This window comes from Aquarana catesbeiana, unplaced genomic scaffold (assembly GCF_042186555.1).
Source record: "Aquarana catesbeiana isolate 2022-GZ unplaced genomic scaffold, ASM4218655v1 unanchor236, whole genome shotgun sequence".
Lineage (NCBI taxonomy): Eukaryota > Metazoa > Chordata > Amphibia > Anura > Ranidae > Aquarana > Aquarana catesbeiana.
Window position 1 is genome coordinate 1,156,768 of NW_027362664.1, and position 26,117 is coordinate 1,182,884.

At 44.0% G+C, this 26,117-nt stretch overlaps 1 protein-coding gene across 1 annotated transcript in view; it reads right to left on the bottom strand.

The window, feature by feature from the left end:
• LOC141121987 (uncharacterized) overlaps positions 1 to 26,117 on the bottom strand; it is a 481,910-nt gene that overhangs the window by 412,429 nt on the left and 43,364 nt on the right. The gene's annotated exons all lie outside the window — the stretch shown is intronic.

The window sequence follows — 26,117 nt, forward strand, 5'->3', positions numbered from 1 at the left end:
ACTTCCTCATATATGCTTATATAAATAAAATAGTTAATGTGAAAAAAAGCTGTAAAACAATAAAAAATATATAGACTGAGTCATCCACTTCAGCCATAAAGGCATTGTGATTCAAGATCTTCTAGATCACATAGAAGGAGGACTCGTTGACATTCGTCCCAACATTTTGAGATGGGAATGCGGGACACCTATTAGCAAAAGTATGCAGGCATTGGACACACCCCCTGCCACGCCCCTTAAAGGAGAATCATACAAAAAAAATGATTGGTTAAACCCACAAGTGCTTTTTTACCACTACTATTCCTTATCACTGACTGTTAAAATTTACAAATGCAGCAATTTAGAAATAGGATGAAAGGTTTATCACTGGGAAACAATTCTTGAAAGTTAAAAAGTGCATTTTATATACAGCTATATAGATCAGACCAAAATAAGGGACAAATGAGGAGGAAAGAGGGACAGAGGGACATTGTTCCAAATCAGGGACAGTCCCTCGAAATCAGAAACAGTTGGGAGCTATGCATCTGTGATTTCATACATTTGTTTGGAAGGATAGAACAATCCTCAAAAGGGATCATGTAGGATGACAGGAAAGGCTCGTAACTGGTGAGATCCAACAGACACCCCAACTGTCCCACATTTCGGCTGTGGCTCCCTGACACCCGCAAGTGCCGCGCAATATCCCAGCTGCAGGGCCGATTCTGGGCGGGTGCGCGGGGTGCACCCAGGGGCGGCGATACCGCTAGGCAAAACTAGGCAGTCACCTAGGGCGCAGCCACAACCACTGGCTTACCTACTCTACACTGGGAGAAGAGTGGGTACCTGGTGCTTATGAGTGCCTTTGCGGCTGTGCCTCATCCTCTACCCCTCTCCTACCCAGTGGCTATGTGACCAGTGGCATAGCATGGGGGGAGGCAGGCGGGGCACCGCCCTGGGGCCGGGTGCAGAATGTAAAGAGGCGCTGTTGTACTGTCCCCAGTGTGATGGCCATTTATCGGGGCAAATAGGCGCATCGCTAGTGGTACTACGGCAGCAATCCGCATCACCCTTGGGGTGCAGGTGGGCATCTCCACACACGGCAGTAATCAGCGATCCGAGGGCAGATAGGTGGGGGAACCTGAGAGAGACCCGGATTCGGAAGAAGAGCTCCTCTGGCATCGCCTCTTCCTCCTACACCCCGCCTCCCGAAGAGGCGAGAAGCAGCTGGGCAGGCGCAGCGTACCGTACCCCGTGCTTTCAAAGCAGCTTGGTTGGCTCAAACTGCCTCCGTTCTCTAACATCACGTGAGGCCCAGAGTGAGGACTGTCCTCCAAGGACAGGCTGATTTGGGACACAGAGGACAGCCAAGAGCAGCTGACTGGCTGAAAGGATCAAAACGGATCTTCACAAGAAGACAGACTGGCATTGAACATCATCATCATACATACACAGACCTGCAGACAGATTCTAGTACAATGAGACAAAGGAGGGACTGCAGATAGGGACAGGGCTAGGGGTCTCACTTATCTCCCCTCTCAAGCAAAGAAAGTGTTTCCACCGCTCAGGCTGACACTGACCCAGGTGTAAGTAGAAGTTTCAGAGCAGAAGAGCTCCAGGTGCTGGCTGAATGCTAGGCAAAGCAGGCTTGAATGGAGGAGAAGATTCGGATGCCGCACACCGGATGTAGTCAAAAAATTTTCACTTTATTAAAAAAATGGGATCATCAAAATAACAAGACTGTCATGCAGAAAGTACAGATAAGCTGACGCGTTTCGCACTCAGGACTGAGTGTTTACTCATAGCTAACAAATATTAAAAAGACAAACTCTTATATAGCTCAATGGAGTATCACATGATTGACCAATTAGATGGTCATTGAGTCTCAGCTGGAAGCCAATTTAATGAGGTCTCGGCATCTGCTGGCTATTTGGTGTGTTGACTGATTGAGAAATGTTTTCAAAACCGTGACATGTAAATAGATGACAAAGAATGTGAAAAAAGATGTGTATATGTACATGTGTAGGCAAAAAATATATATGTGTGTATATATATATATATATAGTGAATCCTATCAATAAACGTGTATATAATAATGAATGTACTTCTATAACGTGTATATATGAAAGGTGATAAGTATCAAAAAAAGAAATTACTATTAGGTGAAAGGAAAAAATGTGTAAAAAATATTTCTCATTAAAAAAAGAGAAAATATATTGATAAAAATATTTAGACAACGTGCAAAGTAAATGTGAAGAGTGAATGTAATGAAACTATATGTGAACAAAATATATAAATATGATGAGACTCTCTATAATATGCCGGTGAAGTGGATGAAGCTCTCTATAATAAGCCGGAATAATACAGGTGAAATATAGAGCAATGTGACCTGAAATAATGCGTGATATGCCCGCGGTTGATAACAAGGTACATATAGGGCCCTATAATAATAGAAATAAACTGTGGGATTCAAAGACATAAAATCACGCTGATAAGGGTTGCCCTGATCTGGTCAAATGGCAGTGATATATGCAGGGTCCCAGTAGACTGACTTGTAGCGTAGTGATTCTAATTGATGAGCCTGGCCGAGAGCAGGGTGTGTGTGGAATTTCAGGAATGAAGCAGCGGTGTTCAAGATAATAGAGCGCCGCTAATCTATGTCACACTAAATGTCTAGATGGAATTATAATGATGGTAATAAAGTTGGGGGTGGTCTCGGCCAGTCACCCAAATTTAAGGGGTCACAAAAAAGAACAAATCAAAAACAAGTAAGATACTACAGGTTGGACGAGAATGTTACCAGACTGAGATCGTAAAAATTATCCGGACAGACAATTAAGTTAAAATGTGTTAGTTTGTGATCCGTCTCGGGTGGCTCATATGAAAGCATGTCTCAGTATATGTGTGTCAGCAAATTCCAAGACCTCCAAACAAAACATATTGGAATAATACATCTTATGAATCCACTAATACAATGCTCATATATTAACACCGGCAAGTGAAACAGATGAAAACAGGCATATAATGATCGGCGTGAATCCAATCTATAAAGACGATGAGAAGAAATGTTATAATGCTGCATTCTAAAGAGAAACAACTACATATTCATATTGCAACATTACACTCGCAAAATAAACACTGAACACAAACGATACAATGTATGTCAGCTTATGTACATATAAATAAGCTTAATATATCTAAATTATGATCCCAAAGTGTCCAAAAAAATATGTATATGGACAACAAGGTGTACAAAATGTGAACGAATGAGAATGAATAAAATGAATAAATTAAAATAAAATAAAATAAGGTAAAAAAGTGTGAAAACATATTGCGTAAAAACCTAATATATATATCAGGTGTTTCCTACACAACTGGAAAGATGTATAGGACAATGAAAATTTCCATATACATCTATGTGATGAAAAATGAGCTAGAATAAAAGTAATAATAATGAAATAAAATTGTGAACCTCATGATACAAATCATGAATAATTATCAAAAGAAAACGATGAAAAAGGTAGATATAATAACACAAAAATGTGTGGAGAACGAAATAGAATAAAACTATTTATCTCAATATTGTCGCGATATGCATCCTCAGGTAAAATTAACTTGTACTTTGGTCAGGTATATAAAACACCCGAACATGATGGATATCGCGAAACAATAAAAGATATTGTATATTGCTATTGTTAATGTAACCTTTTGCAAACATCTATTATTGGCCATGGTTCCCTGGGAATTCCTGCTCTGCCATAGTTACTATACTGAGTATGCAGAGTAGGGGAACTTGTCGGGCATATATACCAATCAAGGTGGTAAATATTATATATTCATGTATAAGATTGGATATGTTTGTACATAGGCCCCAATGGTCAGTAGATGGAAAAAACTCCTATTTTGGCACCATCTGACCGGAACACAAAACAAGAGGAAATAGAAAATGGCTGACAAAACGTGAAAATGCATTCCTGATAACTATGCTAGTGTCTGCTGTTAGTGTTTTTAAGGCTAATCTCTCATTTTGTGTCAAATTATCTTTAATCGGTTTTCTATGGCAACTGTGAGCCAAGCGAGTTAATTCCCCCTCCACCAACCTCTGAAATACATCAAGATCTTTGCCCCTGGATGCCACTGGATAAAAGTCAGATTTAGATCTGATTATTAGTTTTTTCTGTAAATCAGTGGGATCCATGGGGGGTGGATCCGAATCATCTGCCAGTGTTATTAAATCTTGCAGTGCACACACTTCATTAAAAGAGATGGGTGAAGGGGGAGACTCACCTGATTCGCCAAGGTTCCCTGGAACGTCCTCTTCTCTAGAACAGTGTTTCTCAACTCCAGTCCTCAAGGCGCCCCAACAGGTCATATTTTCAGGCTTTCCATTATTTTGCACAGGTGATTTGATCAGTTTCACTGCCTTAGTAATTACCACAGCCGTTTCATCTGAGGGAAATCCTGAAAACATGACCTGTTGGGGCGCCTTGAGGACTGGAGTTGAGAAACACTGAAATAGAACCACCAAAATGTTTTTTAAGTGTTAATAAGCGAGAAAACCTGTTAACGTCCAAAATAGTGTGAAATATATCAAAATGTCTATTAGGGCTAAAATTGAGGCCTTTTGATAGAAGGTTGATCTCCTCTTCTTTTAAAAGTCTCTTTGAGATATTAAGTACGGTGGAACTCATTTCTTCATTTTGCCTCTCAAGCTGTAATATGAGTTGTTTGGAGTTCTTGTGTCTCCTGCCGCCCCTTCTTGTTTTTTTATGGACGATTTTTTCCTCTTGATGTAACCCGACCTGCAAGGGTTTCCAGCGTTGGTGTGGTTGTTGCTTCTGTTTGTTTCCACAGAACCTGTTGACCTGTCCAGAGAAGAGTCTGACATAGTGCGTGCCAGGGAATTGTCGGCTAGGTCGCTCTCTTGGTCAGAGAAGCTGACCTGTTTGCCGCGGATTCTCAGTGACCGATTGTGGGAAAACACCGGTCTTTTCCAAGTGTAAACTTTATTGTTCTCATAATCATTTTTATCCCGGGCCATTTTGCCTCTCTTGCTGGCGATCACTGATTTTTCCATTTTGTCTAATATGTTGCTCAAGCGGCTGTCCAGGTCTGTAAAAGCTGCCAGGTTTTGTGAAGAGGTAAGTTCAGACTGGATGAAAGACATGTCAGATTGTAGTACCTCTATTTCTTTGGTTTTAGAGGCAATGAGAATATTTATTAGTTTGAATGAACAGGTGTCTAAGGTGTCAGTCCATTCTTTTTTGAGATCATCATTGAACAGCTCTGAGGTAGGAATTTTTTTTTATCCGTAAACCCCGTGGTATGTGTGCTATGGACAGATAGTCCTTCAAAAAATTGATGTCCCAAAAAGCTCTAATTTCTCTCACCATAATATGTTCCAGTTTTCTGAAATGATACTTATCACCTTTCATATATACACGTTATAGAAGTACATTCATTATTATATACACGTTTATTGATAGGATTCACTATATATATATATACGCACATATATATTTTTTGCCTACACATGTACATATACACATCTTTTTTCACATTCTTTGTCATCTATTTACATGTCACGGTTTTGAAAACATTTCTCAATCAGTTAACACACCAAATAGCCAGCAGATGCCGAGACCTCATTAAATTGGCTTCCAGCTGAGACTCAATGACCATTCATGTGATACTCCATTGAGCTATATAAGAGTTTGTCTTTTTAATATTTGTTAGCTATGAGTAAGCACTCAGTCCTGAGTGCGAAACGCGTCAGCTTACCTGTACTTTCTGCATGAAAGTCTTGTTATTTTGATGATCCCATTTTTTCAATAAAGTGAAGTTTTTTGACTACATCCGGTGTGCAGCATCCAAAGCTTCTCCTCCATTCAAGCCTGCTTATCTCCCCTCTCGCATAGTTGCCAACTGTCCCGGATTTTATTGAAGTTAAGGAAGACGGCTGGGGGGGGGCTAGACAAAGCTTCTGCGTCGCCGCCCACCCCCCGCTCCGCCTCGGCCTGCCCCGCCTCGCTCCGCTCCGCCTCGGCCCGCCTACCCCCCGCCCCGCTGCCAGTCTGATATGGAAAGGGGCGGGGGGTTCTAGCCATGCTGGGGACACACCTCTAGGACACCTCTGAAGTAGGAGGGGGGGGCGCGCGCACCGCTGTGGGACACCTGATGTGAGTGGGGGGGCACTGGGGACACCTGATGAGGGGGGGCACTGGGGACACCTGATGTGAGTGGGGGGGCACTGGGGACACCTGATGAGGGGGGGCACTGGGGACACCTGATGAGGGGGGGGCACTGGGGACACCTGATGAGGGGGGGACACCTGATGAGGGGGGGCACTGGGGACACCTGATGAGGGGGAGGGCACTGGGGACACCTGATGGGGGGGCACTGGGGACACCTGATGTGAGGGGGGGCTCCGCCGGGGACACCTAATGTGAGGGGGAGCTCCACCGGGGACAGGGGACACCTGATGTGAGGGGGAGCTCCGCTGGGGACTCCTGATGTGAGGGGGGGCTCCGCCGGGGACACCTAATGTGAGGGGGAGCTCCGCCGGGGACTCCTGGTGTGAGGGGGGCTCCGCCGGGGACTCCTGGTGTGAGGGGGGCTCCGCCGGGGACTCCTGGTGTGAGGGGGGCTCCGCTGGGGACATCTGATGCAAGGACGGACTCTGCTGGCATACCTGATGCAAGGACGGACTCTGCTCGGACATCTGAAGCAAGGACGGACGGCTGGTGGCAGGCGACGTGGCTAGTGACACGCTCAGGGATCCCACTGATTCTGCATTATGGTGAGTTGAATGATTTCATTTTATATTACAATGTAATAATAGAAATAATGCACTTCAATCATCCTGACACCTTAACAACCATGGTGCCGGGATGATTGAAGTGCTAACACCAGGTGTTTGGAGTATCTTTATCTGCTGATTGTTAAACTTTCTAGAATACACATATTTTTATTGTGTAGGATCTGGGGCTGCTGTCCCGTCATTTCCCTCTCTCCCTCTCCCCCTCCCTCTCCCCCCCTCTCCCCCTCCCTCTCCCCCTCCTTCTCCCCCCCTCTCCCCCTCCCTCTCCCCCCCTCCCCCTCTCTCCCCCCTCTCCCCCTCTCTCCCCCTCTCCATCCCTCATTCATCTCAGACTCTAACCACACCCTCTAGAGCCACGCCCATTTAAGCCACGCCCACTATTTCACGTAAACCACGCCCATTTTTGGCGTGGCGCGCTTCGCGCACCGCACTTGTCTATTTTTCTAGGCCACGCCTACTGACGAATGCCCCGCCCCTAATTATTGGACAGCTCCGCCTACAGCCACAAAAGTGTCCCACATTTATTTTTTTACAATGTTGGCAACTACGCTCTCGCTCCCATCTCTCAACCCTCCCCTCTCTAGGCACCCCCTCTCTTTTAGCCCTTCCTCTCTCAGCCCCCTTTCTCAGTCCTCCTCTCTCAGTCCCCCTATCTCTCAGCCTTCCCCTCTCTTAGCCCCCTTCTCTCAGCTCCCCCTCAACCCCCCTCTCTCAGCCCTCCCTCTCTCAGCCCCCCTCTCTCTCAGCCCTCTTCCCTCTCTCTCTCAACCACCCTCTCTCAGCCTCCCTCCCTCTCTCTCCATCAGCCCTCCTCTCTGTTAAGCACCCTCTCTCTCTCAACCACCTTCTTTGTCAGCCCCCTCTCTCTCAGCCCCCTCTCTCTCTATCAGCCCCCCTCTCTCTATCTCTCTCAGCCCCCCTCTCTCTCAACCACCTCTCTCTCTCAACCACCTTATCCGTCAGCCCCCCTTCCTCTCTATCAGCCCCCTCTCTGTCCACCACCCTCTCTCTGAGCCCCCCATCTCTCTGCCAGTCACCCCCTTCTCACCCTCCCTCTCTATCTCAGCCACCCTTTCTGTCAGCCTCCCTCTCTCTCAACCACCCTCTTTCTCTCTCAGCCTGCCCTCTCTCTCTCTCAGCCCCCTCTCTGTCCACCACTCTCTCTCTGAGCCCCTCTCTCTCTCAGCCCCCCACTTCTCTGTCAGTTGCTCCCCCCTCTCTGAGCCCCTCCCTCTCTCTCAGCCCCACTTCTCACTCTCTTTCAGCCCTCCTACCTGTTTCAAGCAGAAGCACTGGACACCCTGACTCCATAGTTGCCAACATTATAAAAAAAAATGTATGGACACTTTTTTGGCTGTAGGGGAGTCACATTATAATTAGGGGCAGGGCATGCATTTGTGGGTGGGGCATAGTAAAAATGTGGCGCTCTCAGCGCGCCATGCCGATAATTGGAATGGTTTATGAAAAATAGTGGGCATGGCTTAAATGGGCATGGCTCAAAGGGGTGTTCTTAGAGTCTGAGATGAATGAGGGATGGAGAGGGAAAGGGGGAAAGGGGAAAGGGGGGAGAGGGAGCGGGATGGAGGGACAGCAGTCCCAGATCCTACACCACTATAGCAATATGTGTATTCCAGAGTCTAACAATCATCAGATAAAGATACTCCAAACACCTGGTGTTAGCGCTTTCATCATCCCGGCACCATGGTTGTTATGGTGTCAGGATGATTGAAGCACATTATTTCTATTATTACATTGTAATATAAAATGAAATCATTCAACTCACCATAATGCAGAATCAGTGGGAGCCCTGAGCGTGTCACCTGCCATGTCACCTGCCACCAGATGCCATCAGGTTCCCCCAGCAGAGTTCCTCCTTACATCAGGTGCCCCCATCAGCAGAGCCTTCCTCACATCTGTGTCCCCAGCAGCGAAGTCCTCCTTATATCAGGTGTCCCCATCAGCGGAGCCCCTGCTTACATCTGGTGTCCCCATCAGTGGAGCCCCTCCTTACATCTGTGTCCCCATCAGCGGAGCCCCTCCTTACATCTGTGTCTCCATCAGTCCCCCTTACATCTGTGTCCCCATCAGTCCTCCTTACATCTGGTGTCCCCATCAGTCCTCCTCACATCTGTGTCCCCAGCAGCGGAGTCCCCCTTACATCAGGTGTCCCTATCAGTGGAGCCCCTGCTTACATCTGGTGTCCCCATCAGTGGAGCCCCACCTTACATCTGTGTCCCCATCAGCAGAGCCCCTCCTTACATCTGTGTCCCCATCAGTCCCCCTTACATCTGTGACCCTATCAGTCCTCCTTACATCTGTGTCCCCATCAGTCCTCCTTACATCTGGTGTCCCCATCAGTCCTCCTTACATGTGGTGTCCCCATCAGTCCTCCTTACATCTGGTGTCCCCATCAGTCCTCCTTACATGTGGTGTCCCCATCAGTCCTCATTACATGTCACGGTGTCCCCATCAGTCCTCCTTATATGTCGCAGTGTCCCCATCAGTACTCCTTACATGTTGTGGTGTCCCCATCAGTCCTCCTTACATGTCGTGGTGTCCCCATCAGTCCTCCTTACATGTTGCCATGTCCCCATCAGTCCTCCTTACATGTCGTGTTGTCCCCATCAGTACTCCTTACATGTTGCGGTGTCCCCATCAGTCCTCCTTACATGTTACGGTATCCCCATCGGTCCTCCTTACATGTTGAAGTGTCCCCATCAGTCCTCCTTACATGTTGCGGTGTCCCCATCAGTCCTCCATAAATGTTGCGGTGTCCCCATCAGTCCTCCTTACATGTTGCGGTGTCCCCATCAGTCCTCCTTACATGTTGTGGTGTCCCCATCAGTCCTCCTTTCATGTTGTGGTGTCCCCATCAGTCCTCCTTACATCTGGTGTCCCCATCAGTCCTCCTTATGCCGCGTACACACGAGCGGACTTTTCGACCGGACTGGTCCGACGGACTATCCGACGGACTTTCAACGGACTTCCAACCGACTTTCCGAATGAAAGGACTTGCCTACACACGATCACACCAAAGTCCGACGGATTCGTACGTGATGACGTATGACTGGACTAAAATAAGGAAGTTCATAGCCAGTAGCCAATAGCTGCCCTAGCGTCAGTTTTAGTCCATCAAACTAGCATACAGATGAGCGGATTTTTCGACCGGACTCGAGTCCGTCGGAAAGATTTGAAACATGTTATATTTCTAGGTCTGTCTGACTTTTGGGGAAAAGAAGTCTGCTGGAGCCCACACACGATGGAATTGACCGACGGAGTCCGGTCCGCCGGACCAATTCTGCCGGAACGTCCGCTTGTGTGTACGCGGCATAACATCTGGTGTCCCCATCAGTCCTTACATCTGGCCTCCCCTCTCCACTGAACACAAGAGGATTAGTCCTCACGGCGCCAGCAGCGGCCATCTTCTTGTAGCCCGCCGGCTGTTTTTGCTAAAACGTTCCAGATTTTCCCCTGGACAAAAAGCAAAATCCCGGGAATTTAATCGGCCCGAGCTCTGATGGTGATGAGGGTCCCAAAATCTGAATGAAAAATCGGGACTGTTGGCAAGTATGCTGACCGTACCCCTATCTCAATCCCTAGGATCCTGATCTCCCAGGATAAGATTAGCGACATCCCTCAGGATATAACAGACGCCTTCCTATCTTTCTACCATGACCTTTATACCACTAGGGCCCACTACTCCGAGACACAACTTGACGAATATTTAACCCAAACAGCACTTCCCCAATTGTCGGACCAAGACCGTAATGAACTAGATGAACCTCCCTCTATAGAGGAGCTCTCCCTTGCAATTTCACAGCTACCAACCCATAAGATGCCAGGCTTGGATGGTTTTCCAGTTGAATGGTATACACACTTTCGGCACCTTCTGGGCCCTATCCTACTCAATACATATAATGAGGCCTTGAAAGATGGAGTACTTCCTCCCTCAATGAGAGAGGCATTAATCATTTTGATACTAAAACCTCAGAAAGAGCCTCTTAAATGCGACTCCTATCGGCCGATATCCCTTATCAATGTAGATGTCAAAATTCTGACCAAAGTCCTGGCCAATCGTTTGAACAAAGTGGCTGTGAAATTGGTTGGGAGCAACCAGGGGGGCTTCATACCAGGCCGCTCAACTAGAATGAACATCTGTAGACTATTCCACAACCTGACTTACCCACATGACTGTTCGCCTACCGTGTTGTTTTGTCACTGGACACCTGCAAAGCTTTCGACAATGTGGAATGGCCTTATTTGGTTTGGGTATTACAACTATACAGGTTCTGCCCCCGACTCATAGCATGGATATGTCTCCTCTATAACTTACCATTAGCCCACATACAAATTAATTCCCATGTCACTGAGACATTACCAAATCACCAGAGGCACCAGGCACTGCCAAACAGTGGAAGGATTTGCCCCTAGACCTCATGGGAAGAGCCAATATCCTTAAGATGATTTACTTGCCTAAATTACTGTATGTCATGGCTAATTCCTCTTGTAGAATTCCCAAATCCATTTTTAAAAGTATTGACTCTATTTGTACTGCGTTCCTCTGGAATGGATGACTCACTAGAGTTGCACTGGAGACACTGCGCCTCCAATTCCACATGGCTGGCTTGGCTTTCCCTAACTTCTACCTTTACTATCTAGCATTCCAGCTGGTTAATATGCACGATTGGCTTCACCCCATCTCTAATTATGCCTGTACCAAGTACTGAAGGAGCTATAGTCTCCTCATTTGAAACTCTCCATAACATTGTATATAGAGGATGCACACCACCTGGACCAGGCATGTCTGTTATATGTACCTCCCTCTCCCTGTTCCAAACTGTGGTAGCGAAGCTTTCCACTGACTCCTGGATGGTCTCTCCCAATAGTCCACTGTGGTTTAACCCTATTCACAAGGAGTTATGCTCTATGTCTGACCCCAAAAAACGGGCATCCAGGGGAATTAAGTACTTATGCCACGTATATACCCCTCAAGGTTTCAAATCCTTCTCTCAGATGCATTTAGAATTTGACCTACCACATACCTATCTATTTAACTATTACCAACTTAGACATGCAGTACGAGCACAGTTTGGTTCCCTGCACAGTCCTCTTAGGACGCCTAACCTGGAAAAACTCCTGAGATCCCCGGACCAGACAAAACTCATTTCCACCTATTACTCAGCCTTCGCGGCAGACACCAACCCTAGACTTAAGACAGCACAAAAGAAATGGGACTCCCTAGATGTCCCTATTACAGAAGAAGACTGGTCTGAATTCTGTGACACATTTAAGACTTCTGTTACCTCATCCAGGGATAGGGTAATCCAAATTAAAATCTTTCACCATTCACACCTCACCCAGGCTAGAATGCATAAAATGGGAATATCCTCCTCTGCTGAATGCTTCGGGGATGTGGCCAAACAGCTCCACTGCTTCTGGACCTGCCCCATAGTACATGATTTCTGGGTGAACATAGGCTCCTTCATCTCCTCAGCACTGGGTCTCCCAAATATAGTCAACCCCAAGAATTGTCTTCTGGGCATCTTTGGCGACCTAAATATTCCCTCTCAGGCCAAGAAACTGCTTCGTATCCTCTATTTTTAATGCGAGGAAGTCCCTTTTACTGACATGGAAGGGATCAGAGATCCCAACTCAGAATTTCTGGTTAAAACTGGTTAATGAGTCCCTGCCTCTATACAAGCCTTTAATATCCGAAAGAGGAAAAAAAACACATTCCACGAAATCTGGGGCAGATGGCTAGCTAGTCCTCTGACCCTCTCCCCCATACTGCCATAATCAAAGATTTTACTGTGAAATTTGTATTGTACTACTACCCTGAACTTTGCCATGCTGATAATGTTTGGAACTATAGCACTTACCTCCCAAGACCGATACCCGTATCGGACATAATTCTGCACTGCCTAGTATAGTGTCTATATCATGAACAATCCACTTTGTTATAAGCTGGAATAGAAAAATTCTGTACATTGTGTGAGTTTTTTTTTGTGTATGTATGTATGTATGTCTGTTAAGAAAATGCAATAAAAAATATCTTAAAAAAAAAAAGATAAGGTACTAAGTGAGTTCAGCCACAGAACCCGTGTAATCAATATGTGTTCGGTTTTTATGGGATGAGGTGGCAACCCTTGTGCTGATCCCCCCTGAAGGGGTTAATCTAGGTTTCCACACTATATATGTGTGTATCATCACGTCACAGATGGACAATGACCCGAAGCATATTGCGTAAGCAACCGAAGAGTTTTTTAAGGGAAAGAAGTGGAATGTTATGCAATGGCCAAGTCTATCACCTGACCTGAATCCGATTGAGCATGCATTTCACTTGCTGAAGACAAAACTGAAGGGAAAATGCCCCAAGAACAAGCAGGAACTGAAGACAGTTGCAGTAGAGGCCTGGCAGAGCATCAACAGGGATGAAACCCAGCGTCTGGTAAAGTCTATGCGTTTCAGACTTCAGGCTGTAATTGACTGCAAAGGATTTGCAACCAAGTATTAAAAAGTGAAAGTTTGATGGATGATTGTTAATCTGTCCCATTACTTTTGGTCCCTTAAAAAGTGGGAGGCACATATACAAACTGTTGTAATTCCTACACCATTGACCTGATTTGGATGTAAATATCCTCAAATTAAAGCTGGAAGTCTGCAGTTAAAGCACATCTTGTTCGTTTCATTTCATTTCCAATGTGGTGGTGTATAGAGCCAAAAAGATTAGAATTGTGTTGATGTCCCAATATTTATGGACCTGACTGTATATTATTGTTGTTAAAGAAGAGTATAAAGAGGAGGATGAGGAGTATGGAGTAATGGATGAGTTTTCAGAAGGACACAAGGATATGATGGAGCCACCTAATACCAGGAACCCACCAGAGAGATGTCCCCGTCCTCTGTATTCCCGGGATTCCACACAGGAAGGTCACACCATCCCTCACCATCATCAGGTAGATGAGGAACAATCACTGATAGTATCATTAGGATCTGTACATTATCTGCATTGTTACCATTGATGTCATCCATTATTATATATTCAGAGTGGAAACCTGAGAGATTCTAAAATTGAGGTGAAAGAAGAAGAGGAGACTTATGTGAGCGATGATCAGCAGTCTATGGAGGAGGATGGAATAATGAGGCTAATTCTAGGGGACGGCACTCTTACAGAGAACAGCACAGGTAGGCCATTAACACTAAATACATTCCTCCACCCATACTGCTCACTGATTGGTCCAGAGTAGGGCAGGGACTGGGTGATATCAGCCTGTAATCCCCTGGTCACTTTCCTGAGCTGTGTTCCCCGTCCTGTATTCCTGTATTTCTCTCAGATAATCTTCCTTCTCTGTGCTGCAGACACAATTTATGTATCTAGACTGGATTTATGGAGATTCTGGGGTTCAGCTGGAAAAAAAATGTTTATTTTCACCATAGATGGTACTAGACTTAGGGACCTGGGGTATGTGTTTTGGGTCTTCTGCCCCATACCCGGGTATGGCAAGATGTCTGACAGAACAATTCTCCCAGGATTACTTGCTCTGTTATTTGCTGGCTGTGCCCGGTGGAGGGATATGTCTGTATAGTCTCAGACCCAAGTCACTGAGTGCAGTCTCAGGAGATGGGAGGCAGCGGTGTGGGATGTCTCCAGTAAACATTTAAGCTTCCACTGATCACTGACCCATATACTATATACTCTATGTTGTATATTACATCATTCTGATACTAAAACAATCCTAATGCCGCGTACACACGGTCGGACTTTTCAGCTACAAAAGTCCGACAGCCTGTCCGACAGACTTCCGGCGGACTTTCGGCGGACTTGCGGCAGACTTTCTAACGAACGGACTTGCCTACACACGACCACACAAAAGTCCGACGGATTCGTACATGATGACGTACAACGGACTAAAATAAGGTAGTTGATAGCCAGTAGCCAATAGCTGCCCTAGCGTGGGTTTTTGTCCGTCGGACTAGCACACAGACGAGCGGATTTCGGGGTCCGTCGTAGTTACGACGTAAAGATTTGAAGCGTGTTTCAAATCTAAAGTCCGTCGGATTTGAGGCTAAAAAAGGCAGTTGAAAGTCCGGAGAAGCCCACACACGATCGGATTACCAGCCAGCTTTAGTCCGTCAGCGTCCGTTGGACTTTTGTAGACGAAAAGTCCGACCGTGTGTACGCGGCATAACTGTTGTATCCTACATAATAAGTTGAACATGACCTAGTCCTTACCTGTTTTTCACCCATTTCCTACCAGCTGGACATTTTATATCTGATGATTTGATTGGAGCACAGACTTTTACATGTTGATAATAATGTGATAACATCCTCAAACTTTGGACCCTTAAACAGAAAGTGATAATGAGAGAGGAGTCAATAACCCAATGATGGTGGTCTTCAGGATCAGTCCAGTCTTCATCTTGGTTGTTCTCCCCCCATCCTCACTCTCTGACCTCTGGTGGGGCTCAGCCCCGCTGTTATTCATGACTAAATCATGAACTAAATAAGGAAGTGCAGGACTTCTTGTGTTAGGAAGATGGCAATGAGTGATAGAGGGGGTGGGGACACTCGTCCTATAATCCCCTCATCACTGTCACTCCTATAAAAGACAGTTCTCGTTGTTTCCTCACTCTCTGACTAAGGTCCATGGATAAAGAAATGAACTGGTAGGAGATCAGAGATGTGGGGCTTAAACAACTAAGCGATTATGAAAATAGTTGTCAACAATTTTTATAATCGATTAGTTAGTCAATTAGTTGGCCGGCACATGTCAGAAAGCCTCAGCCCCTTATATTCAGGAATGCTGGAACCATTTCCTAGGGTTGAAGCCCAGTAGGGTTATAGGACACAGGAGGAAGGCGATAAAGAATCACCCTGCTTAGTAAGAACTTGGGAAGTTCTGTTCAGAGGAGTATTATGGCCTGAAGATGAAGAATAAAGATGTATACTCGACCGAATAGGTTACGGCTCGGTGCATGGCCTTCATCTCACCCTTCTAGCAGAACTAGATGTAGCAGTATAAGTGTTCTACTCCTGCTATGGACTTTATTCTCCTGAAGTAGGCACTCAGGCATAAGTAAAGTCACAGAGCGGGCATGCCTTAAACCAGGGATCAAGCCTCGGTTAATCTATTACCCTTAAGTAGGCTTCCCTTTAGTCTTTGCTGATGTAAAGATAAAAATGAACAAAAAAGGTTGTCTGTTAGGGGCCCACCTTTTTTTGCAGTTTTAATTCCCTGAACAGGGTAGTGTTAAGACAGGCCTTCTTAGTGATCAATGTAGTGTCCTTGTCTTACAACACAGGTCTCTGATTAATCTTTAGGGGTTCTAAGTAGCACCTACAGGCACAATAAGCCATGGTTGTTAGATGTGTGAGACAGGCAACATTGCTAACCTACCTGCATCTGAAGCGGAGAAGGCAGGGACATCGGTGGAGTAGACCTGCAGACCAGCCGCATGATCCAGCTATAATACCTTCATCAAGCATATGGAGTGGAGGTAAAACTCACTGCAGAACCAAGGTCCGCCAAGAGGGTCTTGCAGTGGTCCCACCCTAAGGTAGGCCTGAGGTACTTGATTATCCTCTCAGGTGTGCCGTCCTGGAAGATGACTAAGAGAAAATTGACAGTTACTTACCGGTAACTGTTTTTCTAGGATATCTTTCAGGATGGCAGGCCTACTTCCCGCCCGTTGGAGGAGGGAAAATGGTAGAACACTAGAAAGTGAGTACCTATGAGGAATGATTTCCCTTGTGAACCAGGTTCAGGAGTTACTTCTCTACAAACTGAGGATCAAGGGGAAGGGCGGGGACTTAAAACAGCTGTCAATTGATTGTGTTTCCTGTAGGGAGGAGCCTCTCATCTCTCAGGTGTGCCGTCCTGGAAGATATCCTAGAAAAACAGTTACCGGTAAGTAACTGTCAATTTTCTCCCCAAAAACCTCAAAAGGAGGTTCTCTTTCAAAGAAGAGGGTACTAGTCTATTTCTATACGAGTCTTTTTCAGGCGAATTGTTGTTCAGGAAAGAGTTGCAGTCGGTACTTGAAAGGTGAGCCGACAGATAAAAGGGGTTTCCTATCCCCAAAAAGCAGCAACAAAAAAAGGAATTTTCATCCCTTTCAAGGGACAAGTGGCAGCAGAGGTGACAGATGTTGGCGGAACAAAGATTATGTAAACTGGCAGGATCACAGAAAAGGGTGGCAGTATAGGTGGGGGAAAGGAAAAGGTGGCTTCCTTTTTAAACCCCCCCAGCCTAAAGACCTCTCTCAGTGACTCAGTTGGCAAGGTGGGGAGGAGATTGGGGGCCTTCTTCCCACAATGACAGGCCATTTCCAGAAACAGTTTTATTCAGAATCTTATCAATCATGGATACAGAATAGAATTAGTGGGCTGTCCTCCTAAAGAATTTCTACAATTTTACTGACAGAGCAAGATAAAGCGGTGTCTTCTCTCCTTCAAAATATGCTCAAGGAGGACGTGATAAGTTACATCCCTTCAAATCAAAGGAAAGGTAGAAGATAACATTCCTGCGGTACACAATAAATTTGACGTTATCCAAAATCTTTCTCATGGAAGAAAAAATCATGACGATAATTACAGAGGCGAGCGACCTCTGCCCAAGCACGGAGACCTCAATACAAAACATGATTAGGATTCTCGGATTGATGATGGCGGCCATCCCAGGGGTTCAATGGGCCAAATTTCACATGAGAGCTCTTCAGTCCTTTGTGCTCTCAATCTGAGATGGGAGAAAAGTTTAGTGTTTGGCGTACAATCAACAACAGAATTCCAGGCCCTATGATACCGGCGGTTCTAGAATTACTCCAAGCAGGTGCAGATCTAAATCGAGTTTCCTGAATCATAGGCTAGTAGAAGAACCCCTAATCAAAAGGTTTCTGACAGCCATAAGTCAAAGAAGGCTTCCCAAATCTAGGAGGTTCCCCTCTTGGGACCTATCTGCGGTACTACAGAGTCTTTGCAGGGAGCCATTCGAGTCACTGGAAGACTGCTCCATAAAACTTTTGAAATGAAAAACTCTCCTTTTAGTGGCACTTGTCTCCGCTAGGAGGGTCGGAGAAATTCAAGCCCTCTCAACGGCAGAAACAATTTGCATAATATCTCAGGACAAAATTATCCTTTCTCTTGACCCTGCTTTCCTGCCTAAAGTAGCTTCCAGCTTCCACCGATTGGAAGAAATAGTAATCCCGTCTTTTTGTGGTAATTCTAAAAAAAAGGAGGCCAGGCTTAATAATCTAGATGTGAGAAGATGCGTGATTGCGTATATCGAGTGCACCAAAGAGTGGAGATCCTCCACGAGTCTGTATGTACTGTTCGCTGGTCCTAACAAAGGTGAAAGGGAATCAAAAAATACTATCGGCAGGTGGATGAAGTCGGCAATCATAGAAGCATACAAGACAGTATCTCTACCACCACTAACAGGAGTCAACGCTCACTCCACAAGAACAGTATCTACATCTTGGGCTGAACGGGTCGGAGCTTCTCCCCTCCAGATTTCATGTTGGTCCACATTTCATACATTTGTAAAGAACTATGGACTGTATTTGCTTGCAAATCAAGACCAGTCCTCTGGCAGGAAAGTGCTGCAGGCCGTGGTCCCGCCCTGGTCAGGTACTTCTATTTGGTCCTCTCTGTAAGCCGTCCTGGAAGATGACTGGAAAAAAACTGAGTTATTACCTGTTAGCGCTCTTTTCCAGGATGGAGTCCCCCCCCCCCTTGTTTCATAGGAATAATTATGTGACGCTAAGGTGATTGCACCAATGGAAGTGTTCTTTATTTTGCCTGCGCCTTCAGTTATTTGTTATCTGAGGGGCCATGGCCTATGGGCGGTCTTTTATAATGTGGACCATGTGTTTCCTGTACTAGATGGGAGGAGCCTACTTGTCTGTAAGCCATCCTGGAAGACTCCTGGAAAAGAGCGTTAACAGGTAATAATCCTGTTTTTGCAACCCCATCATAACAGATGATTAAAAAAAAATCATGCTGCTTCTACTAAATGTCCTATGCTGGCCATACACGGATCGATTATTGCACGGGAATATTTGTACGAAAATGATTTTCCACATTCGATGAATGGACGAGTGCAGTTCAAAAATTCCACTTGCTTTTAACATTCAATTTTAAAATGAATGTAACTTCTGAGCAAAAACCACATACACAATGTGAAAATTTGTTCGATGGAGAAAAGTTTTCTGTTCCGCTCCTTCGAATTTTCCCATCACTGTGGTGGAAAATGAACGCCGATTTGACCCACTAATGGTTAGAAAATTGGATGAATGTTTTTTTTTAAAGAAAAATGACTTTGTGTTCGGCCAGCATAAGTGACATCAGGTGCAGGGAGCTTGTACCCACCTACCTGTCTATGACAAGGGAGTCTGTCATCCATCATATTATATTACACTCCTGTCTGATCATCTGCAAAACAGAGTTTTACATCTTTTTTTACATTTTAATAATGTTGATCTCTGATTCTGATATGTAGCAGATTCTCCCTCTAATAATACATCTATCTGTCTGTTATTCTCAGAGTGGATTAAATATCCAACTATATATCTGGACATTTATATTTAGCGCTGTATATAGATATTCAAGAATATTAACTAAATTATACACCAAACTTTTTTGAGGTTTTTATCCAATTAGTCGATTAACCTAAACAATAATCGGCCAACTAATCAATTAACATAAAATAATCATTCGTTGCCGCCCTACAGAGGACCCATTTTACTAGTTACCTTGATGGGGGAATTATAAGATCCTCAGAGACAAAGCTGCCTGATGTGGGCGGAGTCCTGGTTTAGGGGAACCAATCTGCTCATGTCTAGTAATAATCTTTTTATTTCTATTTTAGTAGATGGACGGGAGATGAGGAAAACCTCAGAGGATTGTCTCACTTTGTCTCCAGACTGTAAAGTAGAAGATGAGGACATCACACAGTATAGTCCAGGAGAAAACCCGACTACCTCAAATGTCCATCCGGCACCACACAGTGTAGATGGACCATCGTATTCCTCTTATCCTGAGGAACCTCAGACTGTGCGGGACGGTGCCATCCTTCCAACAGATAAGAGGGTTTCCTGTACTGAGTGCGGGAAGTGTTTACCTTCTAAATCCAAACTTAATGTGCATATAAGATCTCACACAGGGGAGAAGCCGTATTCCTGTCCTGAGTGAGGGAATTGTTCCTTGCTGAAGTCCTGTCTTCCTGTACATCAGGGATCCCACACAACCCTCGAGGTGTATTAGTGCCTTGAGTGTGGGAAATGTCTTCTCTATGAATGTTGCTGGACATCACATCTCTCATGTAGGGAAGAAGCACATCCTGATATACACCTCAGATATACTCCATGGCTGATCTTCATCATGTAACAAACAGTTCCAGGGGTATGGACATCTTTTGAAAAAACAAATTGTCCAAGGGACTAAATCGGGGTCCTAATCTCTTTGTCTCTTATGACAATCTCCTCATCTCTTATGATAATCTCCTTGTCCCTCATCTACCAGAGAGCTCAGCAGCGGTGTGGAAATTCATTGAAAACTATAAGCCGACATCAGCAAAGGACAGAACTCTGTGAATGAATGGCATGGCCGCGCTCTTTTCATAAAGTGACAGCCGGTATGGGGAACTTCTCCCCGCACTGCTGTCACACAGAGGACTCGGATCGCTGAGCAGCTGCAGGAACATGTAACATCTTCCCGAAGGTGAACTTATCTTTTAACCCTTTCACTTCCAGAGCCGGTTTTGTGTTTTTTCCTGCCCACATGTTTAACCCCTTTAATACCGGACACTTTCACCCCCTTCCTGCCCGGGCCAATTTTCAGCTTTCAGTGCTCTCACACTTTGAATGACAATTGTGTAGTCATGTAATATTGTACCCATATGACAATTTGATCTTTTTTTCCCCAGATAGAGCTTTCTTTTGGTGGTATTTGATCACCACTGAGGTTTTTATTTTTTGTGTTACAAATAAAAAAAGACAGAAAATTTTGAAAAAAAATTAAAAATCTTTGTTTCTGACATACCTGGTGGGCACTGATTGGCATCACTGGTGATCATCACTGATGGGCCTGTACTGATAATCAATGCTGAATATCAGTGCAGTTCCTGCCCTGTCAGGGGATCCGCTGATCGTCTCTCCTCTACTCTCACCTTGTCAGCATGAATAAAGGAAAGCCGATAACCGGCACTTCCTGGTTACGATGTGATTAGCTTTGATTGGACACAGATGATCACATAGTAAAGAGCCTGCGTCATGCTCTTTAACCAAATTGGTGATGCGGTGTGTCGCTGCACGACTGAGCGTCTTATTCTTCTGGATGTCATATGACGTCCACTTAGTATAATGGAACCCCCGCCTGGCCATCATTCTGCTATAGGGAGGACAGGAAGGAGTTAAAAAAAAATCACTTTAGGACTGAAGAATATATAAAACCCACAAAACATGATATTTTTTCTGAAAGCAGACATCCTAGAGAATAAAATAGTGGTAGTTCCAATTTTTTATGTCACACAGTATTACCGCAAAAGTCTAAAAACACACTAAAGTTCATTTTAGGGGGCACAAAAACACAATAAATTATCCATTTTTTTTTTGGTAAAATATAAAAGCCGAGGTTTCACAGAGTTAATAGATACCCAACATGGCAAACCTTAAATTTGTGTGCGCCTTTGAAACGGTGACAAACTTCAGTAGCCTATTTTTTATCTAGGCGATGCTTTAAATGCCCCCTTTAGGTCATCAGTTTAGAGTTACGGAGGAGGTCTGGTGATAGAATTATTGCTCTCACTCCGTTCTTGCCAAACCAATCTATTAACCTTCTATGAGGAGGTGAGTTGCCATCTAGATAAAGGAAGGCCCGTAGACGTGGTGTATCTGGATTTTGCAAAAGCATTTGACACAGTTCCCCATAAACGTTTACTGTACAAAATAAGGTCTGTTGGCATGGACCATAGGGTGAGTACATGGATTGAAAACTGGCTACAAGGGCGAGTGCAGAGGGTGGTGATAAATGGGGAGTACTCAGAATGGTCAGGGGTGGGTAGTGGTGTTCCCCAGGGTTCTGTGCTGGGACCAATCCTATTTAATTTGTTCATAAACGACCTGAAGGATGGGATAAACAGTTCAATCTCTGTATTTGCAGACGATACTAAGCTAAGCAGGGCAATAACTTCTCCGCAGGATGTGGAAGCCTTGCAAAAAGATCTGAACAAATTAATGGGGTGGGCAACTACATGGCAAATGAGGTTCAATGTAGAAAAATGTAAAATAATGCATTTGGGTGGCAAAAATATGAATGCAATCTATACACTGGGGGGAGAACCTCTGGGGGAATCTAGGATGGAAAAGGACCTGGGGGTCCTAGTGGATGATAGGCTCAGCAATGGCATGCAATGCCAAGCTGCTGCTAACAAAGCAAACACAATATTGGCATTAAAAAGGGGATCAACTCCAGAGATAAAACGATAATTCTCCCGCTCTACAAGACTCTGGTCCGGCCGCACCTGGAGTATGCTGTCCAGTTCTGGGCACCAGTCCTCAGGAAGGATGTACTGGAAATGGAGCGAGTACAAAGAAGGGCAACAAAGCTAATAAAGGGTCTGGAGGATCTTAGTTATGAGGAAAAATCCAAAAAGAAAGCGCCTCTTAAGTATCATAGGTTTATTTTAGTATTAAAAGCATATAAAAGCACTTACATTAAAGTTGATGAATTGCAGCTTCCATAGAGAACTAAACCCAGTGTGTGTCATAAACTCCAATAGTGTAGGGCTGATGAATGCCGGGCGGATGGCCGCGGACCTCCGCTCGGAAACGCCGGCTGTGTATGCAGTAAGGTGAGAAAGTCACTTCCGCGTTCCAACAGGTCACATGGGTGATGACGTCACTCAGGTCGTTCAGGTTCGCTGGGGATCACTACGCATTTCTGAGCATGCGCGAAGCTCGTAACAAGCATGCGCACTCCTTTGTCAAGTGTATTAGGGACAGCAAACCAGGAAGCTTAAATAGCTGAATGTGGGAAGCAATTACCAATCAGGACCGATCAAAATGAAGGGGAAGGGAAAGGGAACAATGTCTGGGGAAATTGAATGACAATGATGAGGATAAATTCTCTATGGATTACAAATTAGTGTGAAAGTAAAAGTATAAATAAAAAAATATATATAATAATAATAAATATAAAATAAAGTTATTAATGCTGTTAGAGTTTATCAAAAGACATAAAAAATATAAAAACAGATTGGATGGATAAATATACGTCCATCCCTCACCAGATAGGCCTAATGGCGGTACAACATTTTCTGTCCCTTGATCCCTGTATTAATGGCAAACAGGCCGTTTTCATTTCTGAAGCTACTTTATTTAGTTTAAATCACAATTATTTTCATTTTAATGATGAATTCTACCTACAGACCCATGGTACAGCTATGGGCAGTAATTTTGCCCCTTCTTATGCCAATCTGACCATGGGTCTGTGGGAGGATAAACACATATGGAACAATAACCCTTTTTCCCGACATATTATTTTCTTCGGCAGATTTATAGATGACATTATTGTCATCTGGGATGGCCCACCATCTTCAATAGAGAGTTTTGTCTCCCATTGTAATGCTAATGATCTCGGTCTGTCATTTACATCTGAACAAAGCAAGGAGAGCCTTCCTTTTTTGGATCTAGAACTATTTCACGATCAGAACTCCATCTTTTCTCGCAATTATACCAAACCTACAGCGGGAAATTCTTATCTACATTATAACAGTTGTCACCACCCACAGTGGGTAAAGAACATACCAAAGGGCCAATATTGTAGATTAAGACAAAACTGCACTAGGGATTCCGATTATATCACCCAGAGTATTCATCTTAAAAATAAATTTCTCAAAAAGGGGTTTCCTGAAATACTGGTTGACCAAGCGCATGCCACCTATCTCTCTGGAAAAAAAACCAAAACTTCTAAACAGACTGATCATGGCACTGTTCGCTTCATCACCAGATATCATAACAAGCACAGAAAGATGGAATCTATATTCCAAAAACATTGGAAAATCCTTAAACAGGATCCCTTCCTCAATAATGACCTTGGCGACAAACCAAAGGTCACCTACAGAAGGGCCCCAACACTAAAAAACAAACTAGCACCTAGCAGATTTAAAACTATCAAACCTGAGAGTACTCCTTGCCTTATTCAACTTACTGGCATGTATAGATGTAATAAAGCTTTGTGTAAAACCTGTGCTTTAATAAGACATGGCCAACGCAGTTTCCAACACAAGGATAAAACATACCAATTGGAAGGCTTTTATAACTGTTCGACAGATTACGTTGTTTATTGTCTCACATGTCCTTGTAAATTATTGTATGTTGGACGCACCATTTGTCCTTTGCGACAACGATTCGGCAAACATCGCCGTTTTATAGAAAAAGGCTGTGATGAACACAGCGTCCCTAGACATTTTCTTGAACATCATCACCAGTCCACTGCCGGCCTACAGGTATGGGTAATCGAGTCCATTCCACGCAAATTATCTGAGGCCGAGCGTTTTTCTAAATTATGTGAGCGTGAAACTTTTTGGATTTTTATTTTGGACACTTTAGCACCCAATGGGTTAAATGAGGAATTAGAGGTTAACACCATTATATAGAATGTATCTATTGATCCACTCTAGTATTTTTTATTCATTCATGTATTTCATTTTATTAAGCCACAGAAATAATTTATTGTTTGTTTTTTTTTGTTGTTTTTTTTCCGTATCTCTATCATATATACATTTTTCTATATATATATAATTACCCATGTTCATTACTTAAGTTTTAATTATGTTTTAATTATGTATTAATTTTCCTTTTCTCTTTTGTATTATTTTTTTGTTTTATTTTTTGACTACTAATCACATATGGTATATTTATCCATCCAATCTGTTTTTATATTTTTTATGTCTTTTGTTAAACTCTAACAGCATTAATAACTTTATTTTATATTTATTATTATTATATATATTTTTTTATATATACTTTTACTTTCACACTAATTTGTAATCCATAGAGAATTTATCCTCATCATTGTCATTCAATCTCCCCAGACATTGTTCCCTTTCCCTTCCCCTTCATTTTGATCGGTCCTGATTGGTAATTGCTTCCCACATTCAGCTATTTAAGCTTCCTGGTTTGCTGTCCCTAATACACTTGACAAAGGAGCGCGCATGCTCGTTACGAGCTTCGCGCATGCTCAGAAACGCGTAGTGATCCCCAGCGAACCTGAACGACCTGAGTGACGTCATCACCCATGTGACCTGTTGGAACACGGAAGTGACTTTCTCACCTTACCGCATACACAGCCGGCGTTTCCGAGCGGAGGACCGCGGCCATCCGCCCAGCATTCATCAGCCCTACACTATTGGAGTTTATGACACACACTGGGTTTAGTTCTCTATGGAAGCTGCAATTCGTCAACTTTAATGTAAGTGCTTTTATATGCTTTTAATACTAAAATAAACCTATGATACTTAAGAGGCGCTTTCTTTTTGGATTTTTTATGTACACATGGAGAGCTGACTTTACTCTACAGGAAGCTGCCCTTGGTATCTTGGCTGCACAGATCTCCCTGGCTCCCACATCCATCCATCCACACTACGGATGATTCACATATTATAGACTTTTTTCTGGACTATTCTTATGGACTATTGTTTACTGTTTTTCACCCTCTGTATGGATTATTTGACCTATCATCGTATAGATAGAGAGAGATATACATTTAGATACTTTTGTTAACGTTATTTTACTGTTATATCCACGGACTTGAGCGCTGTTACATCATATATTTTCTTTTTAGTTATGAGGAAAGGTTGTGAGCACTGAACTTATTCTCTCTGGAGAAGAGACACTTGAGAGGGGATATGATTTAAATTTACAAATACTGTACTGGTGACCCCACAATAGGGATAAAACTTTTTCGCAGAAGAGAGTTTAATAAGACTCACGGCCACTCATTAAAATTAGAAGAAAAGAGGTTTAACCTTAAACTACGTAGAGGGTTCTTTACTGTAAGAGCGGCAAGGATGTGGTATTCCCTTCCACAGGCGGTGGTCTCAGCGGGGAGCATTGATAGCTTCAAGAAACTATTAGATAATCACCTGAATGACCGCAACATACAGGGATATACAATGTAATACTGACATATAATCACAACACATAGGTTGGACTTGATGGACTTGTGTCTTTTTTCAACCTCGGCTACTATGTAACGATGTAACTATGTTACATAATATCAACATCAAAATTTCACTTCATTCAAAATGTTACAAATAACCTA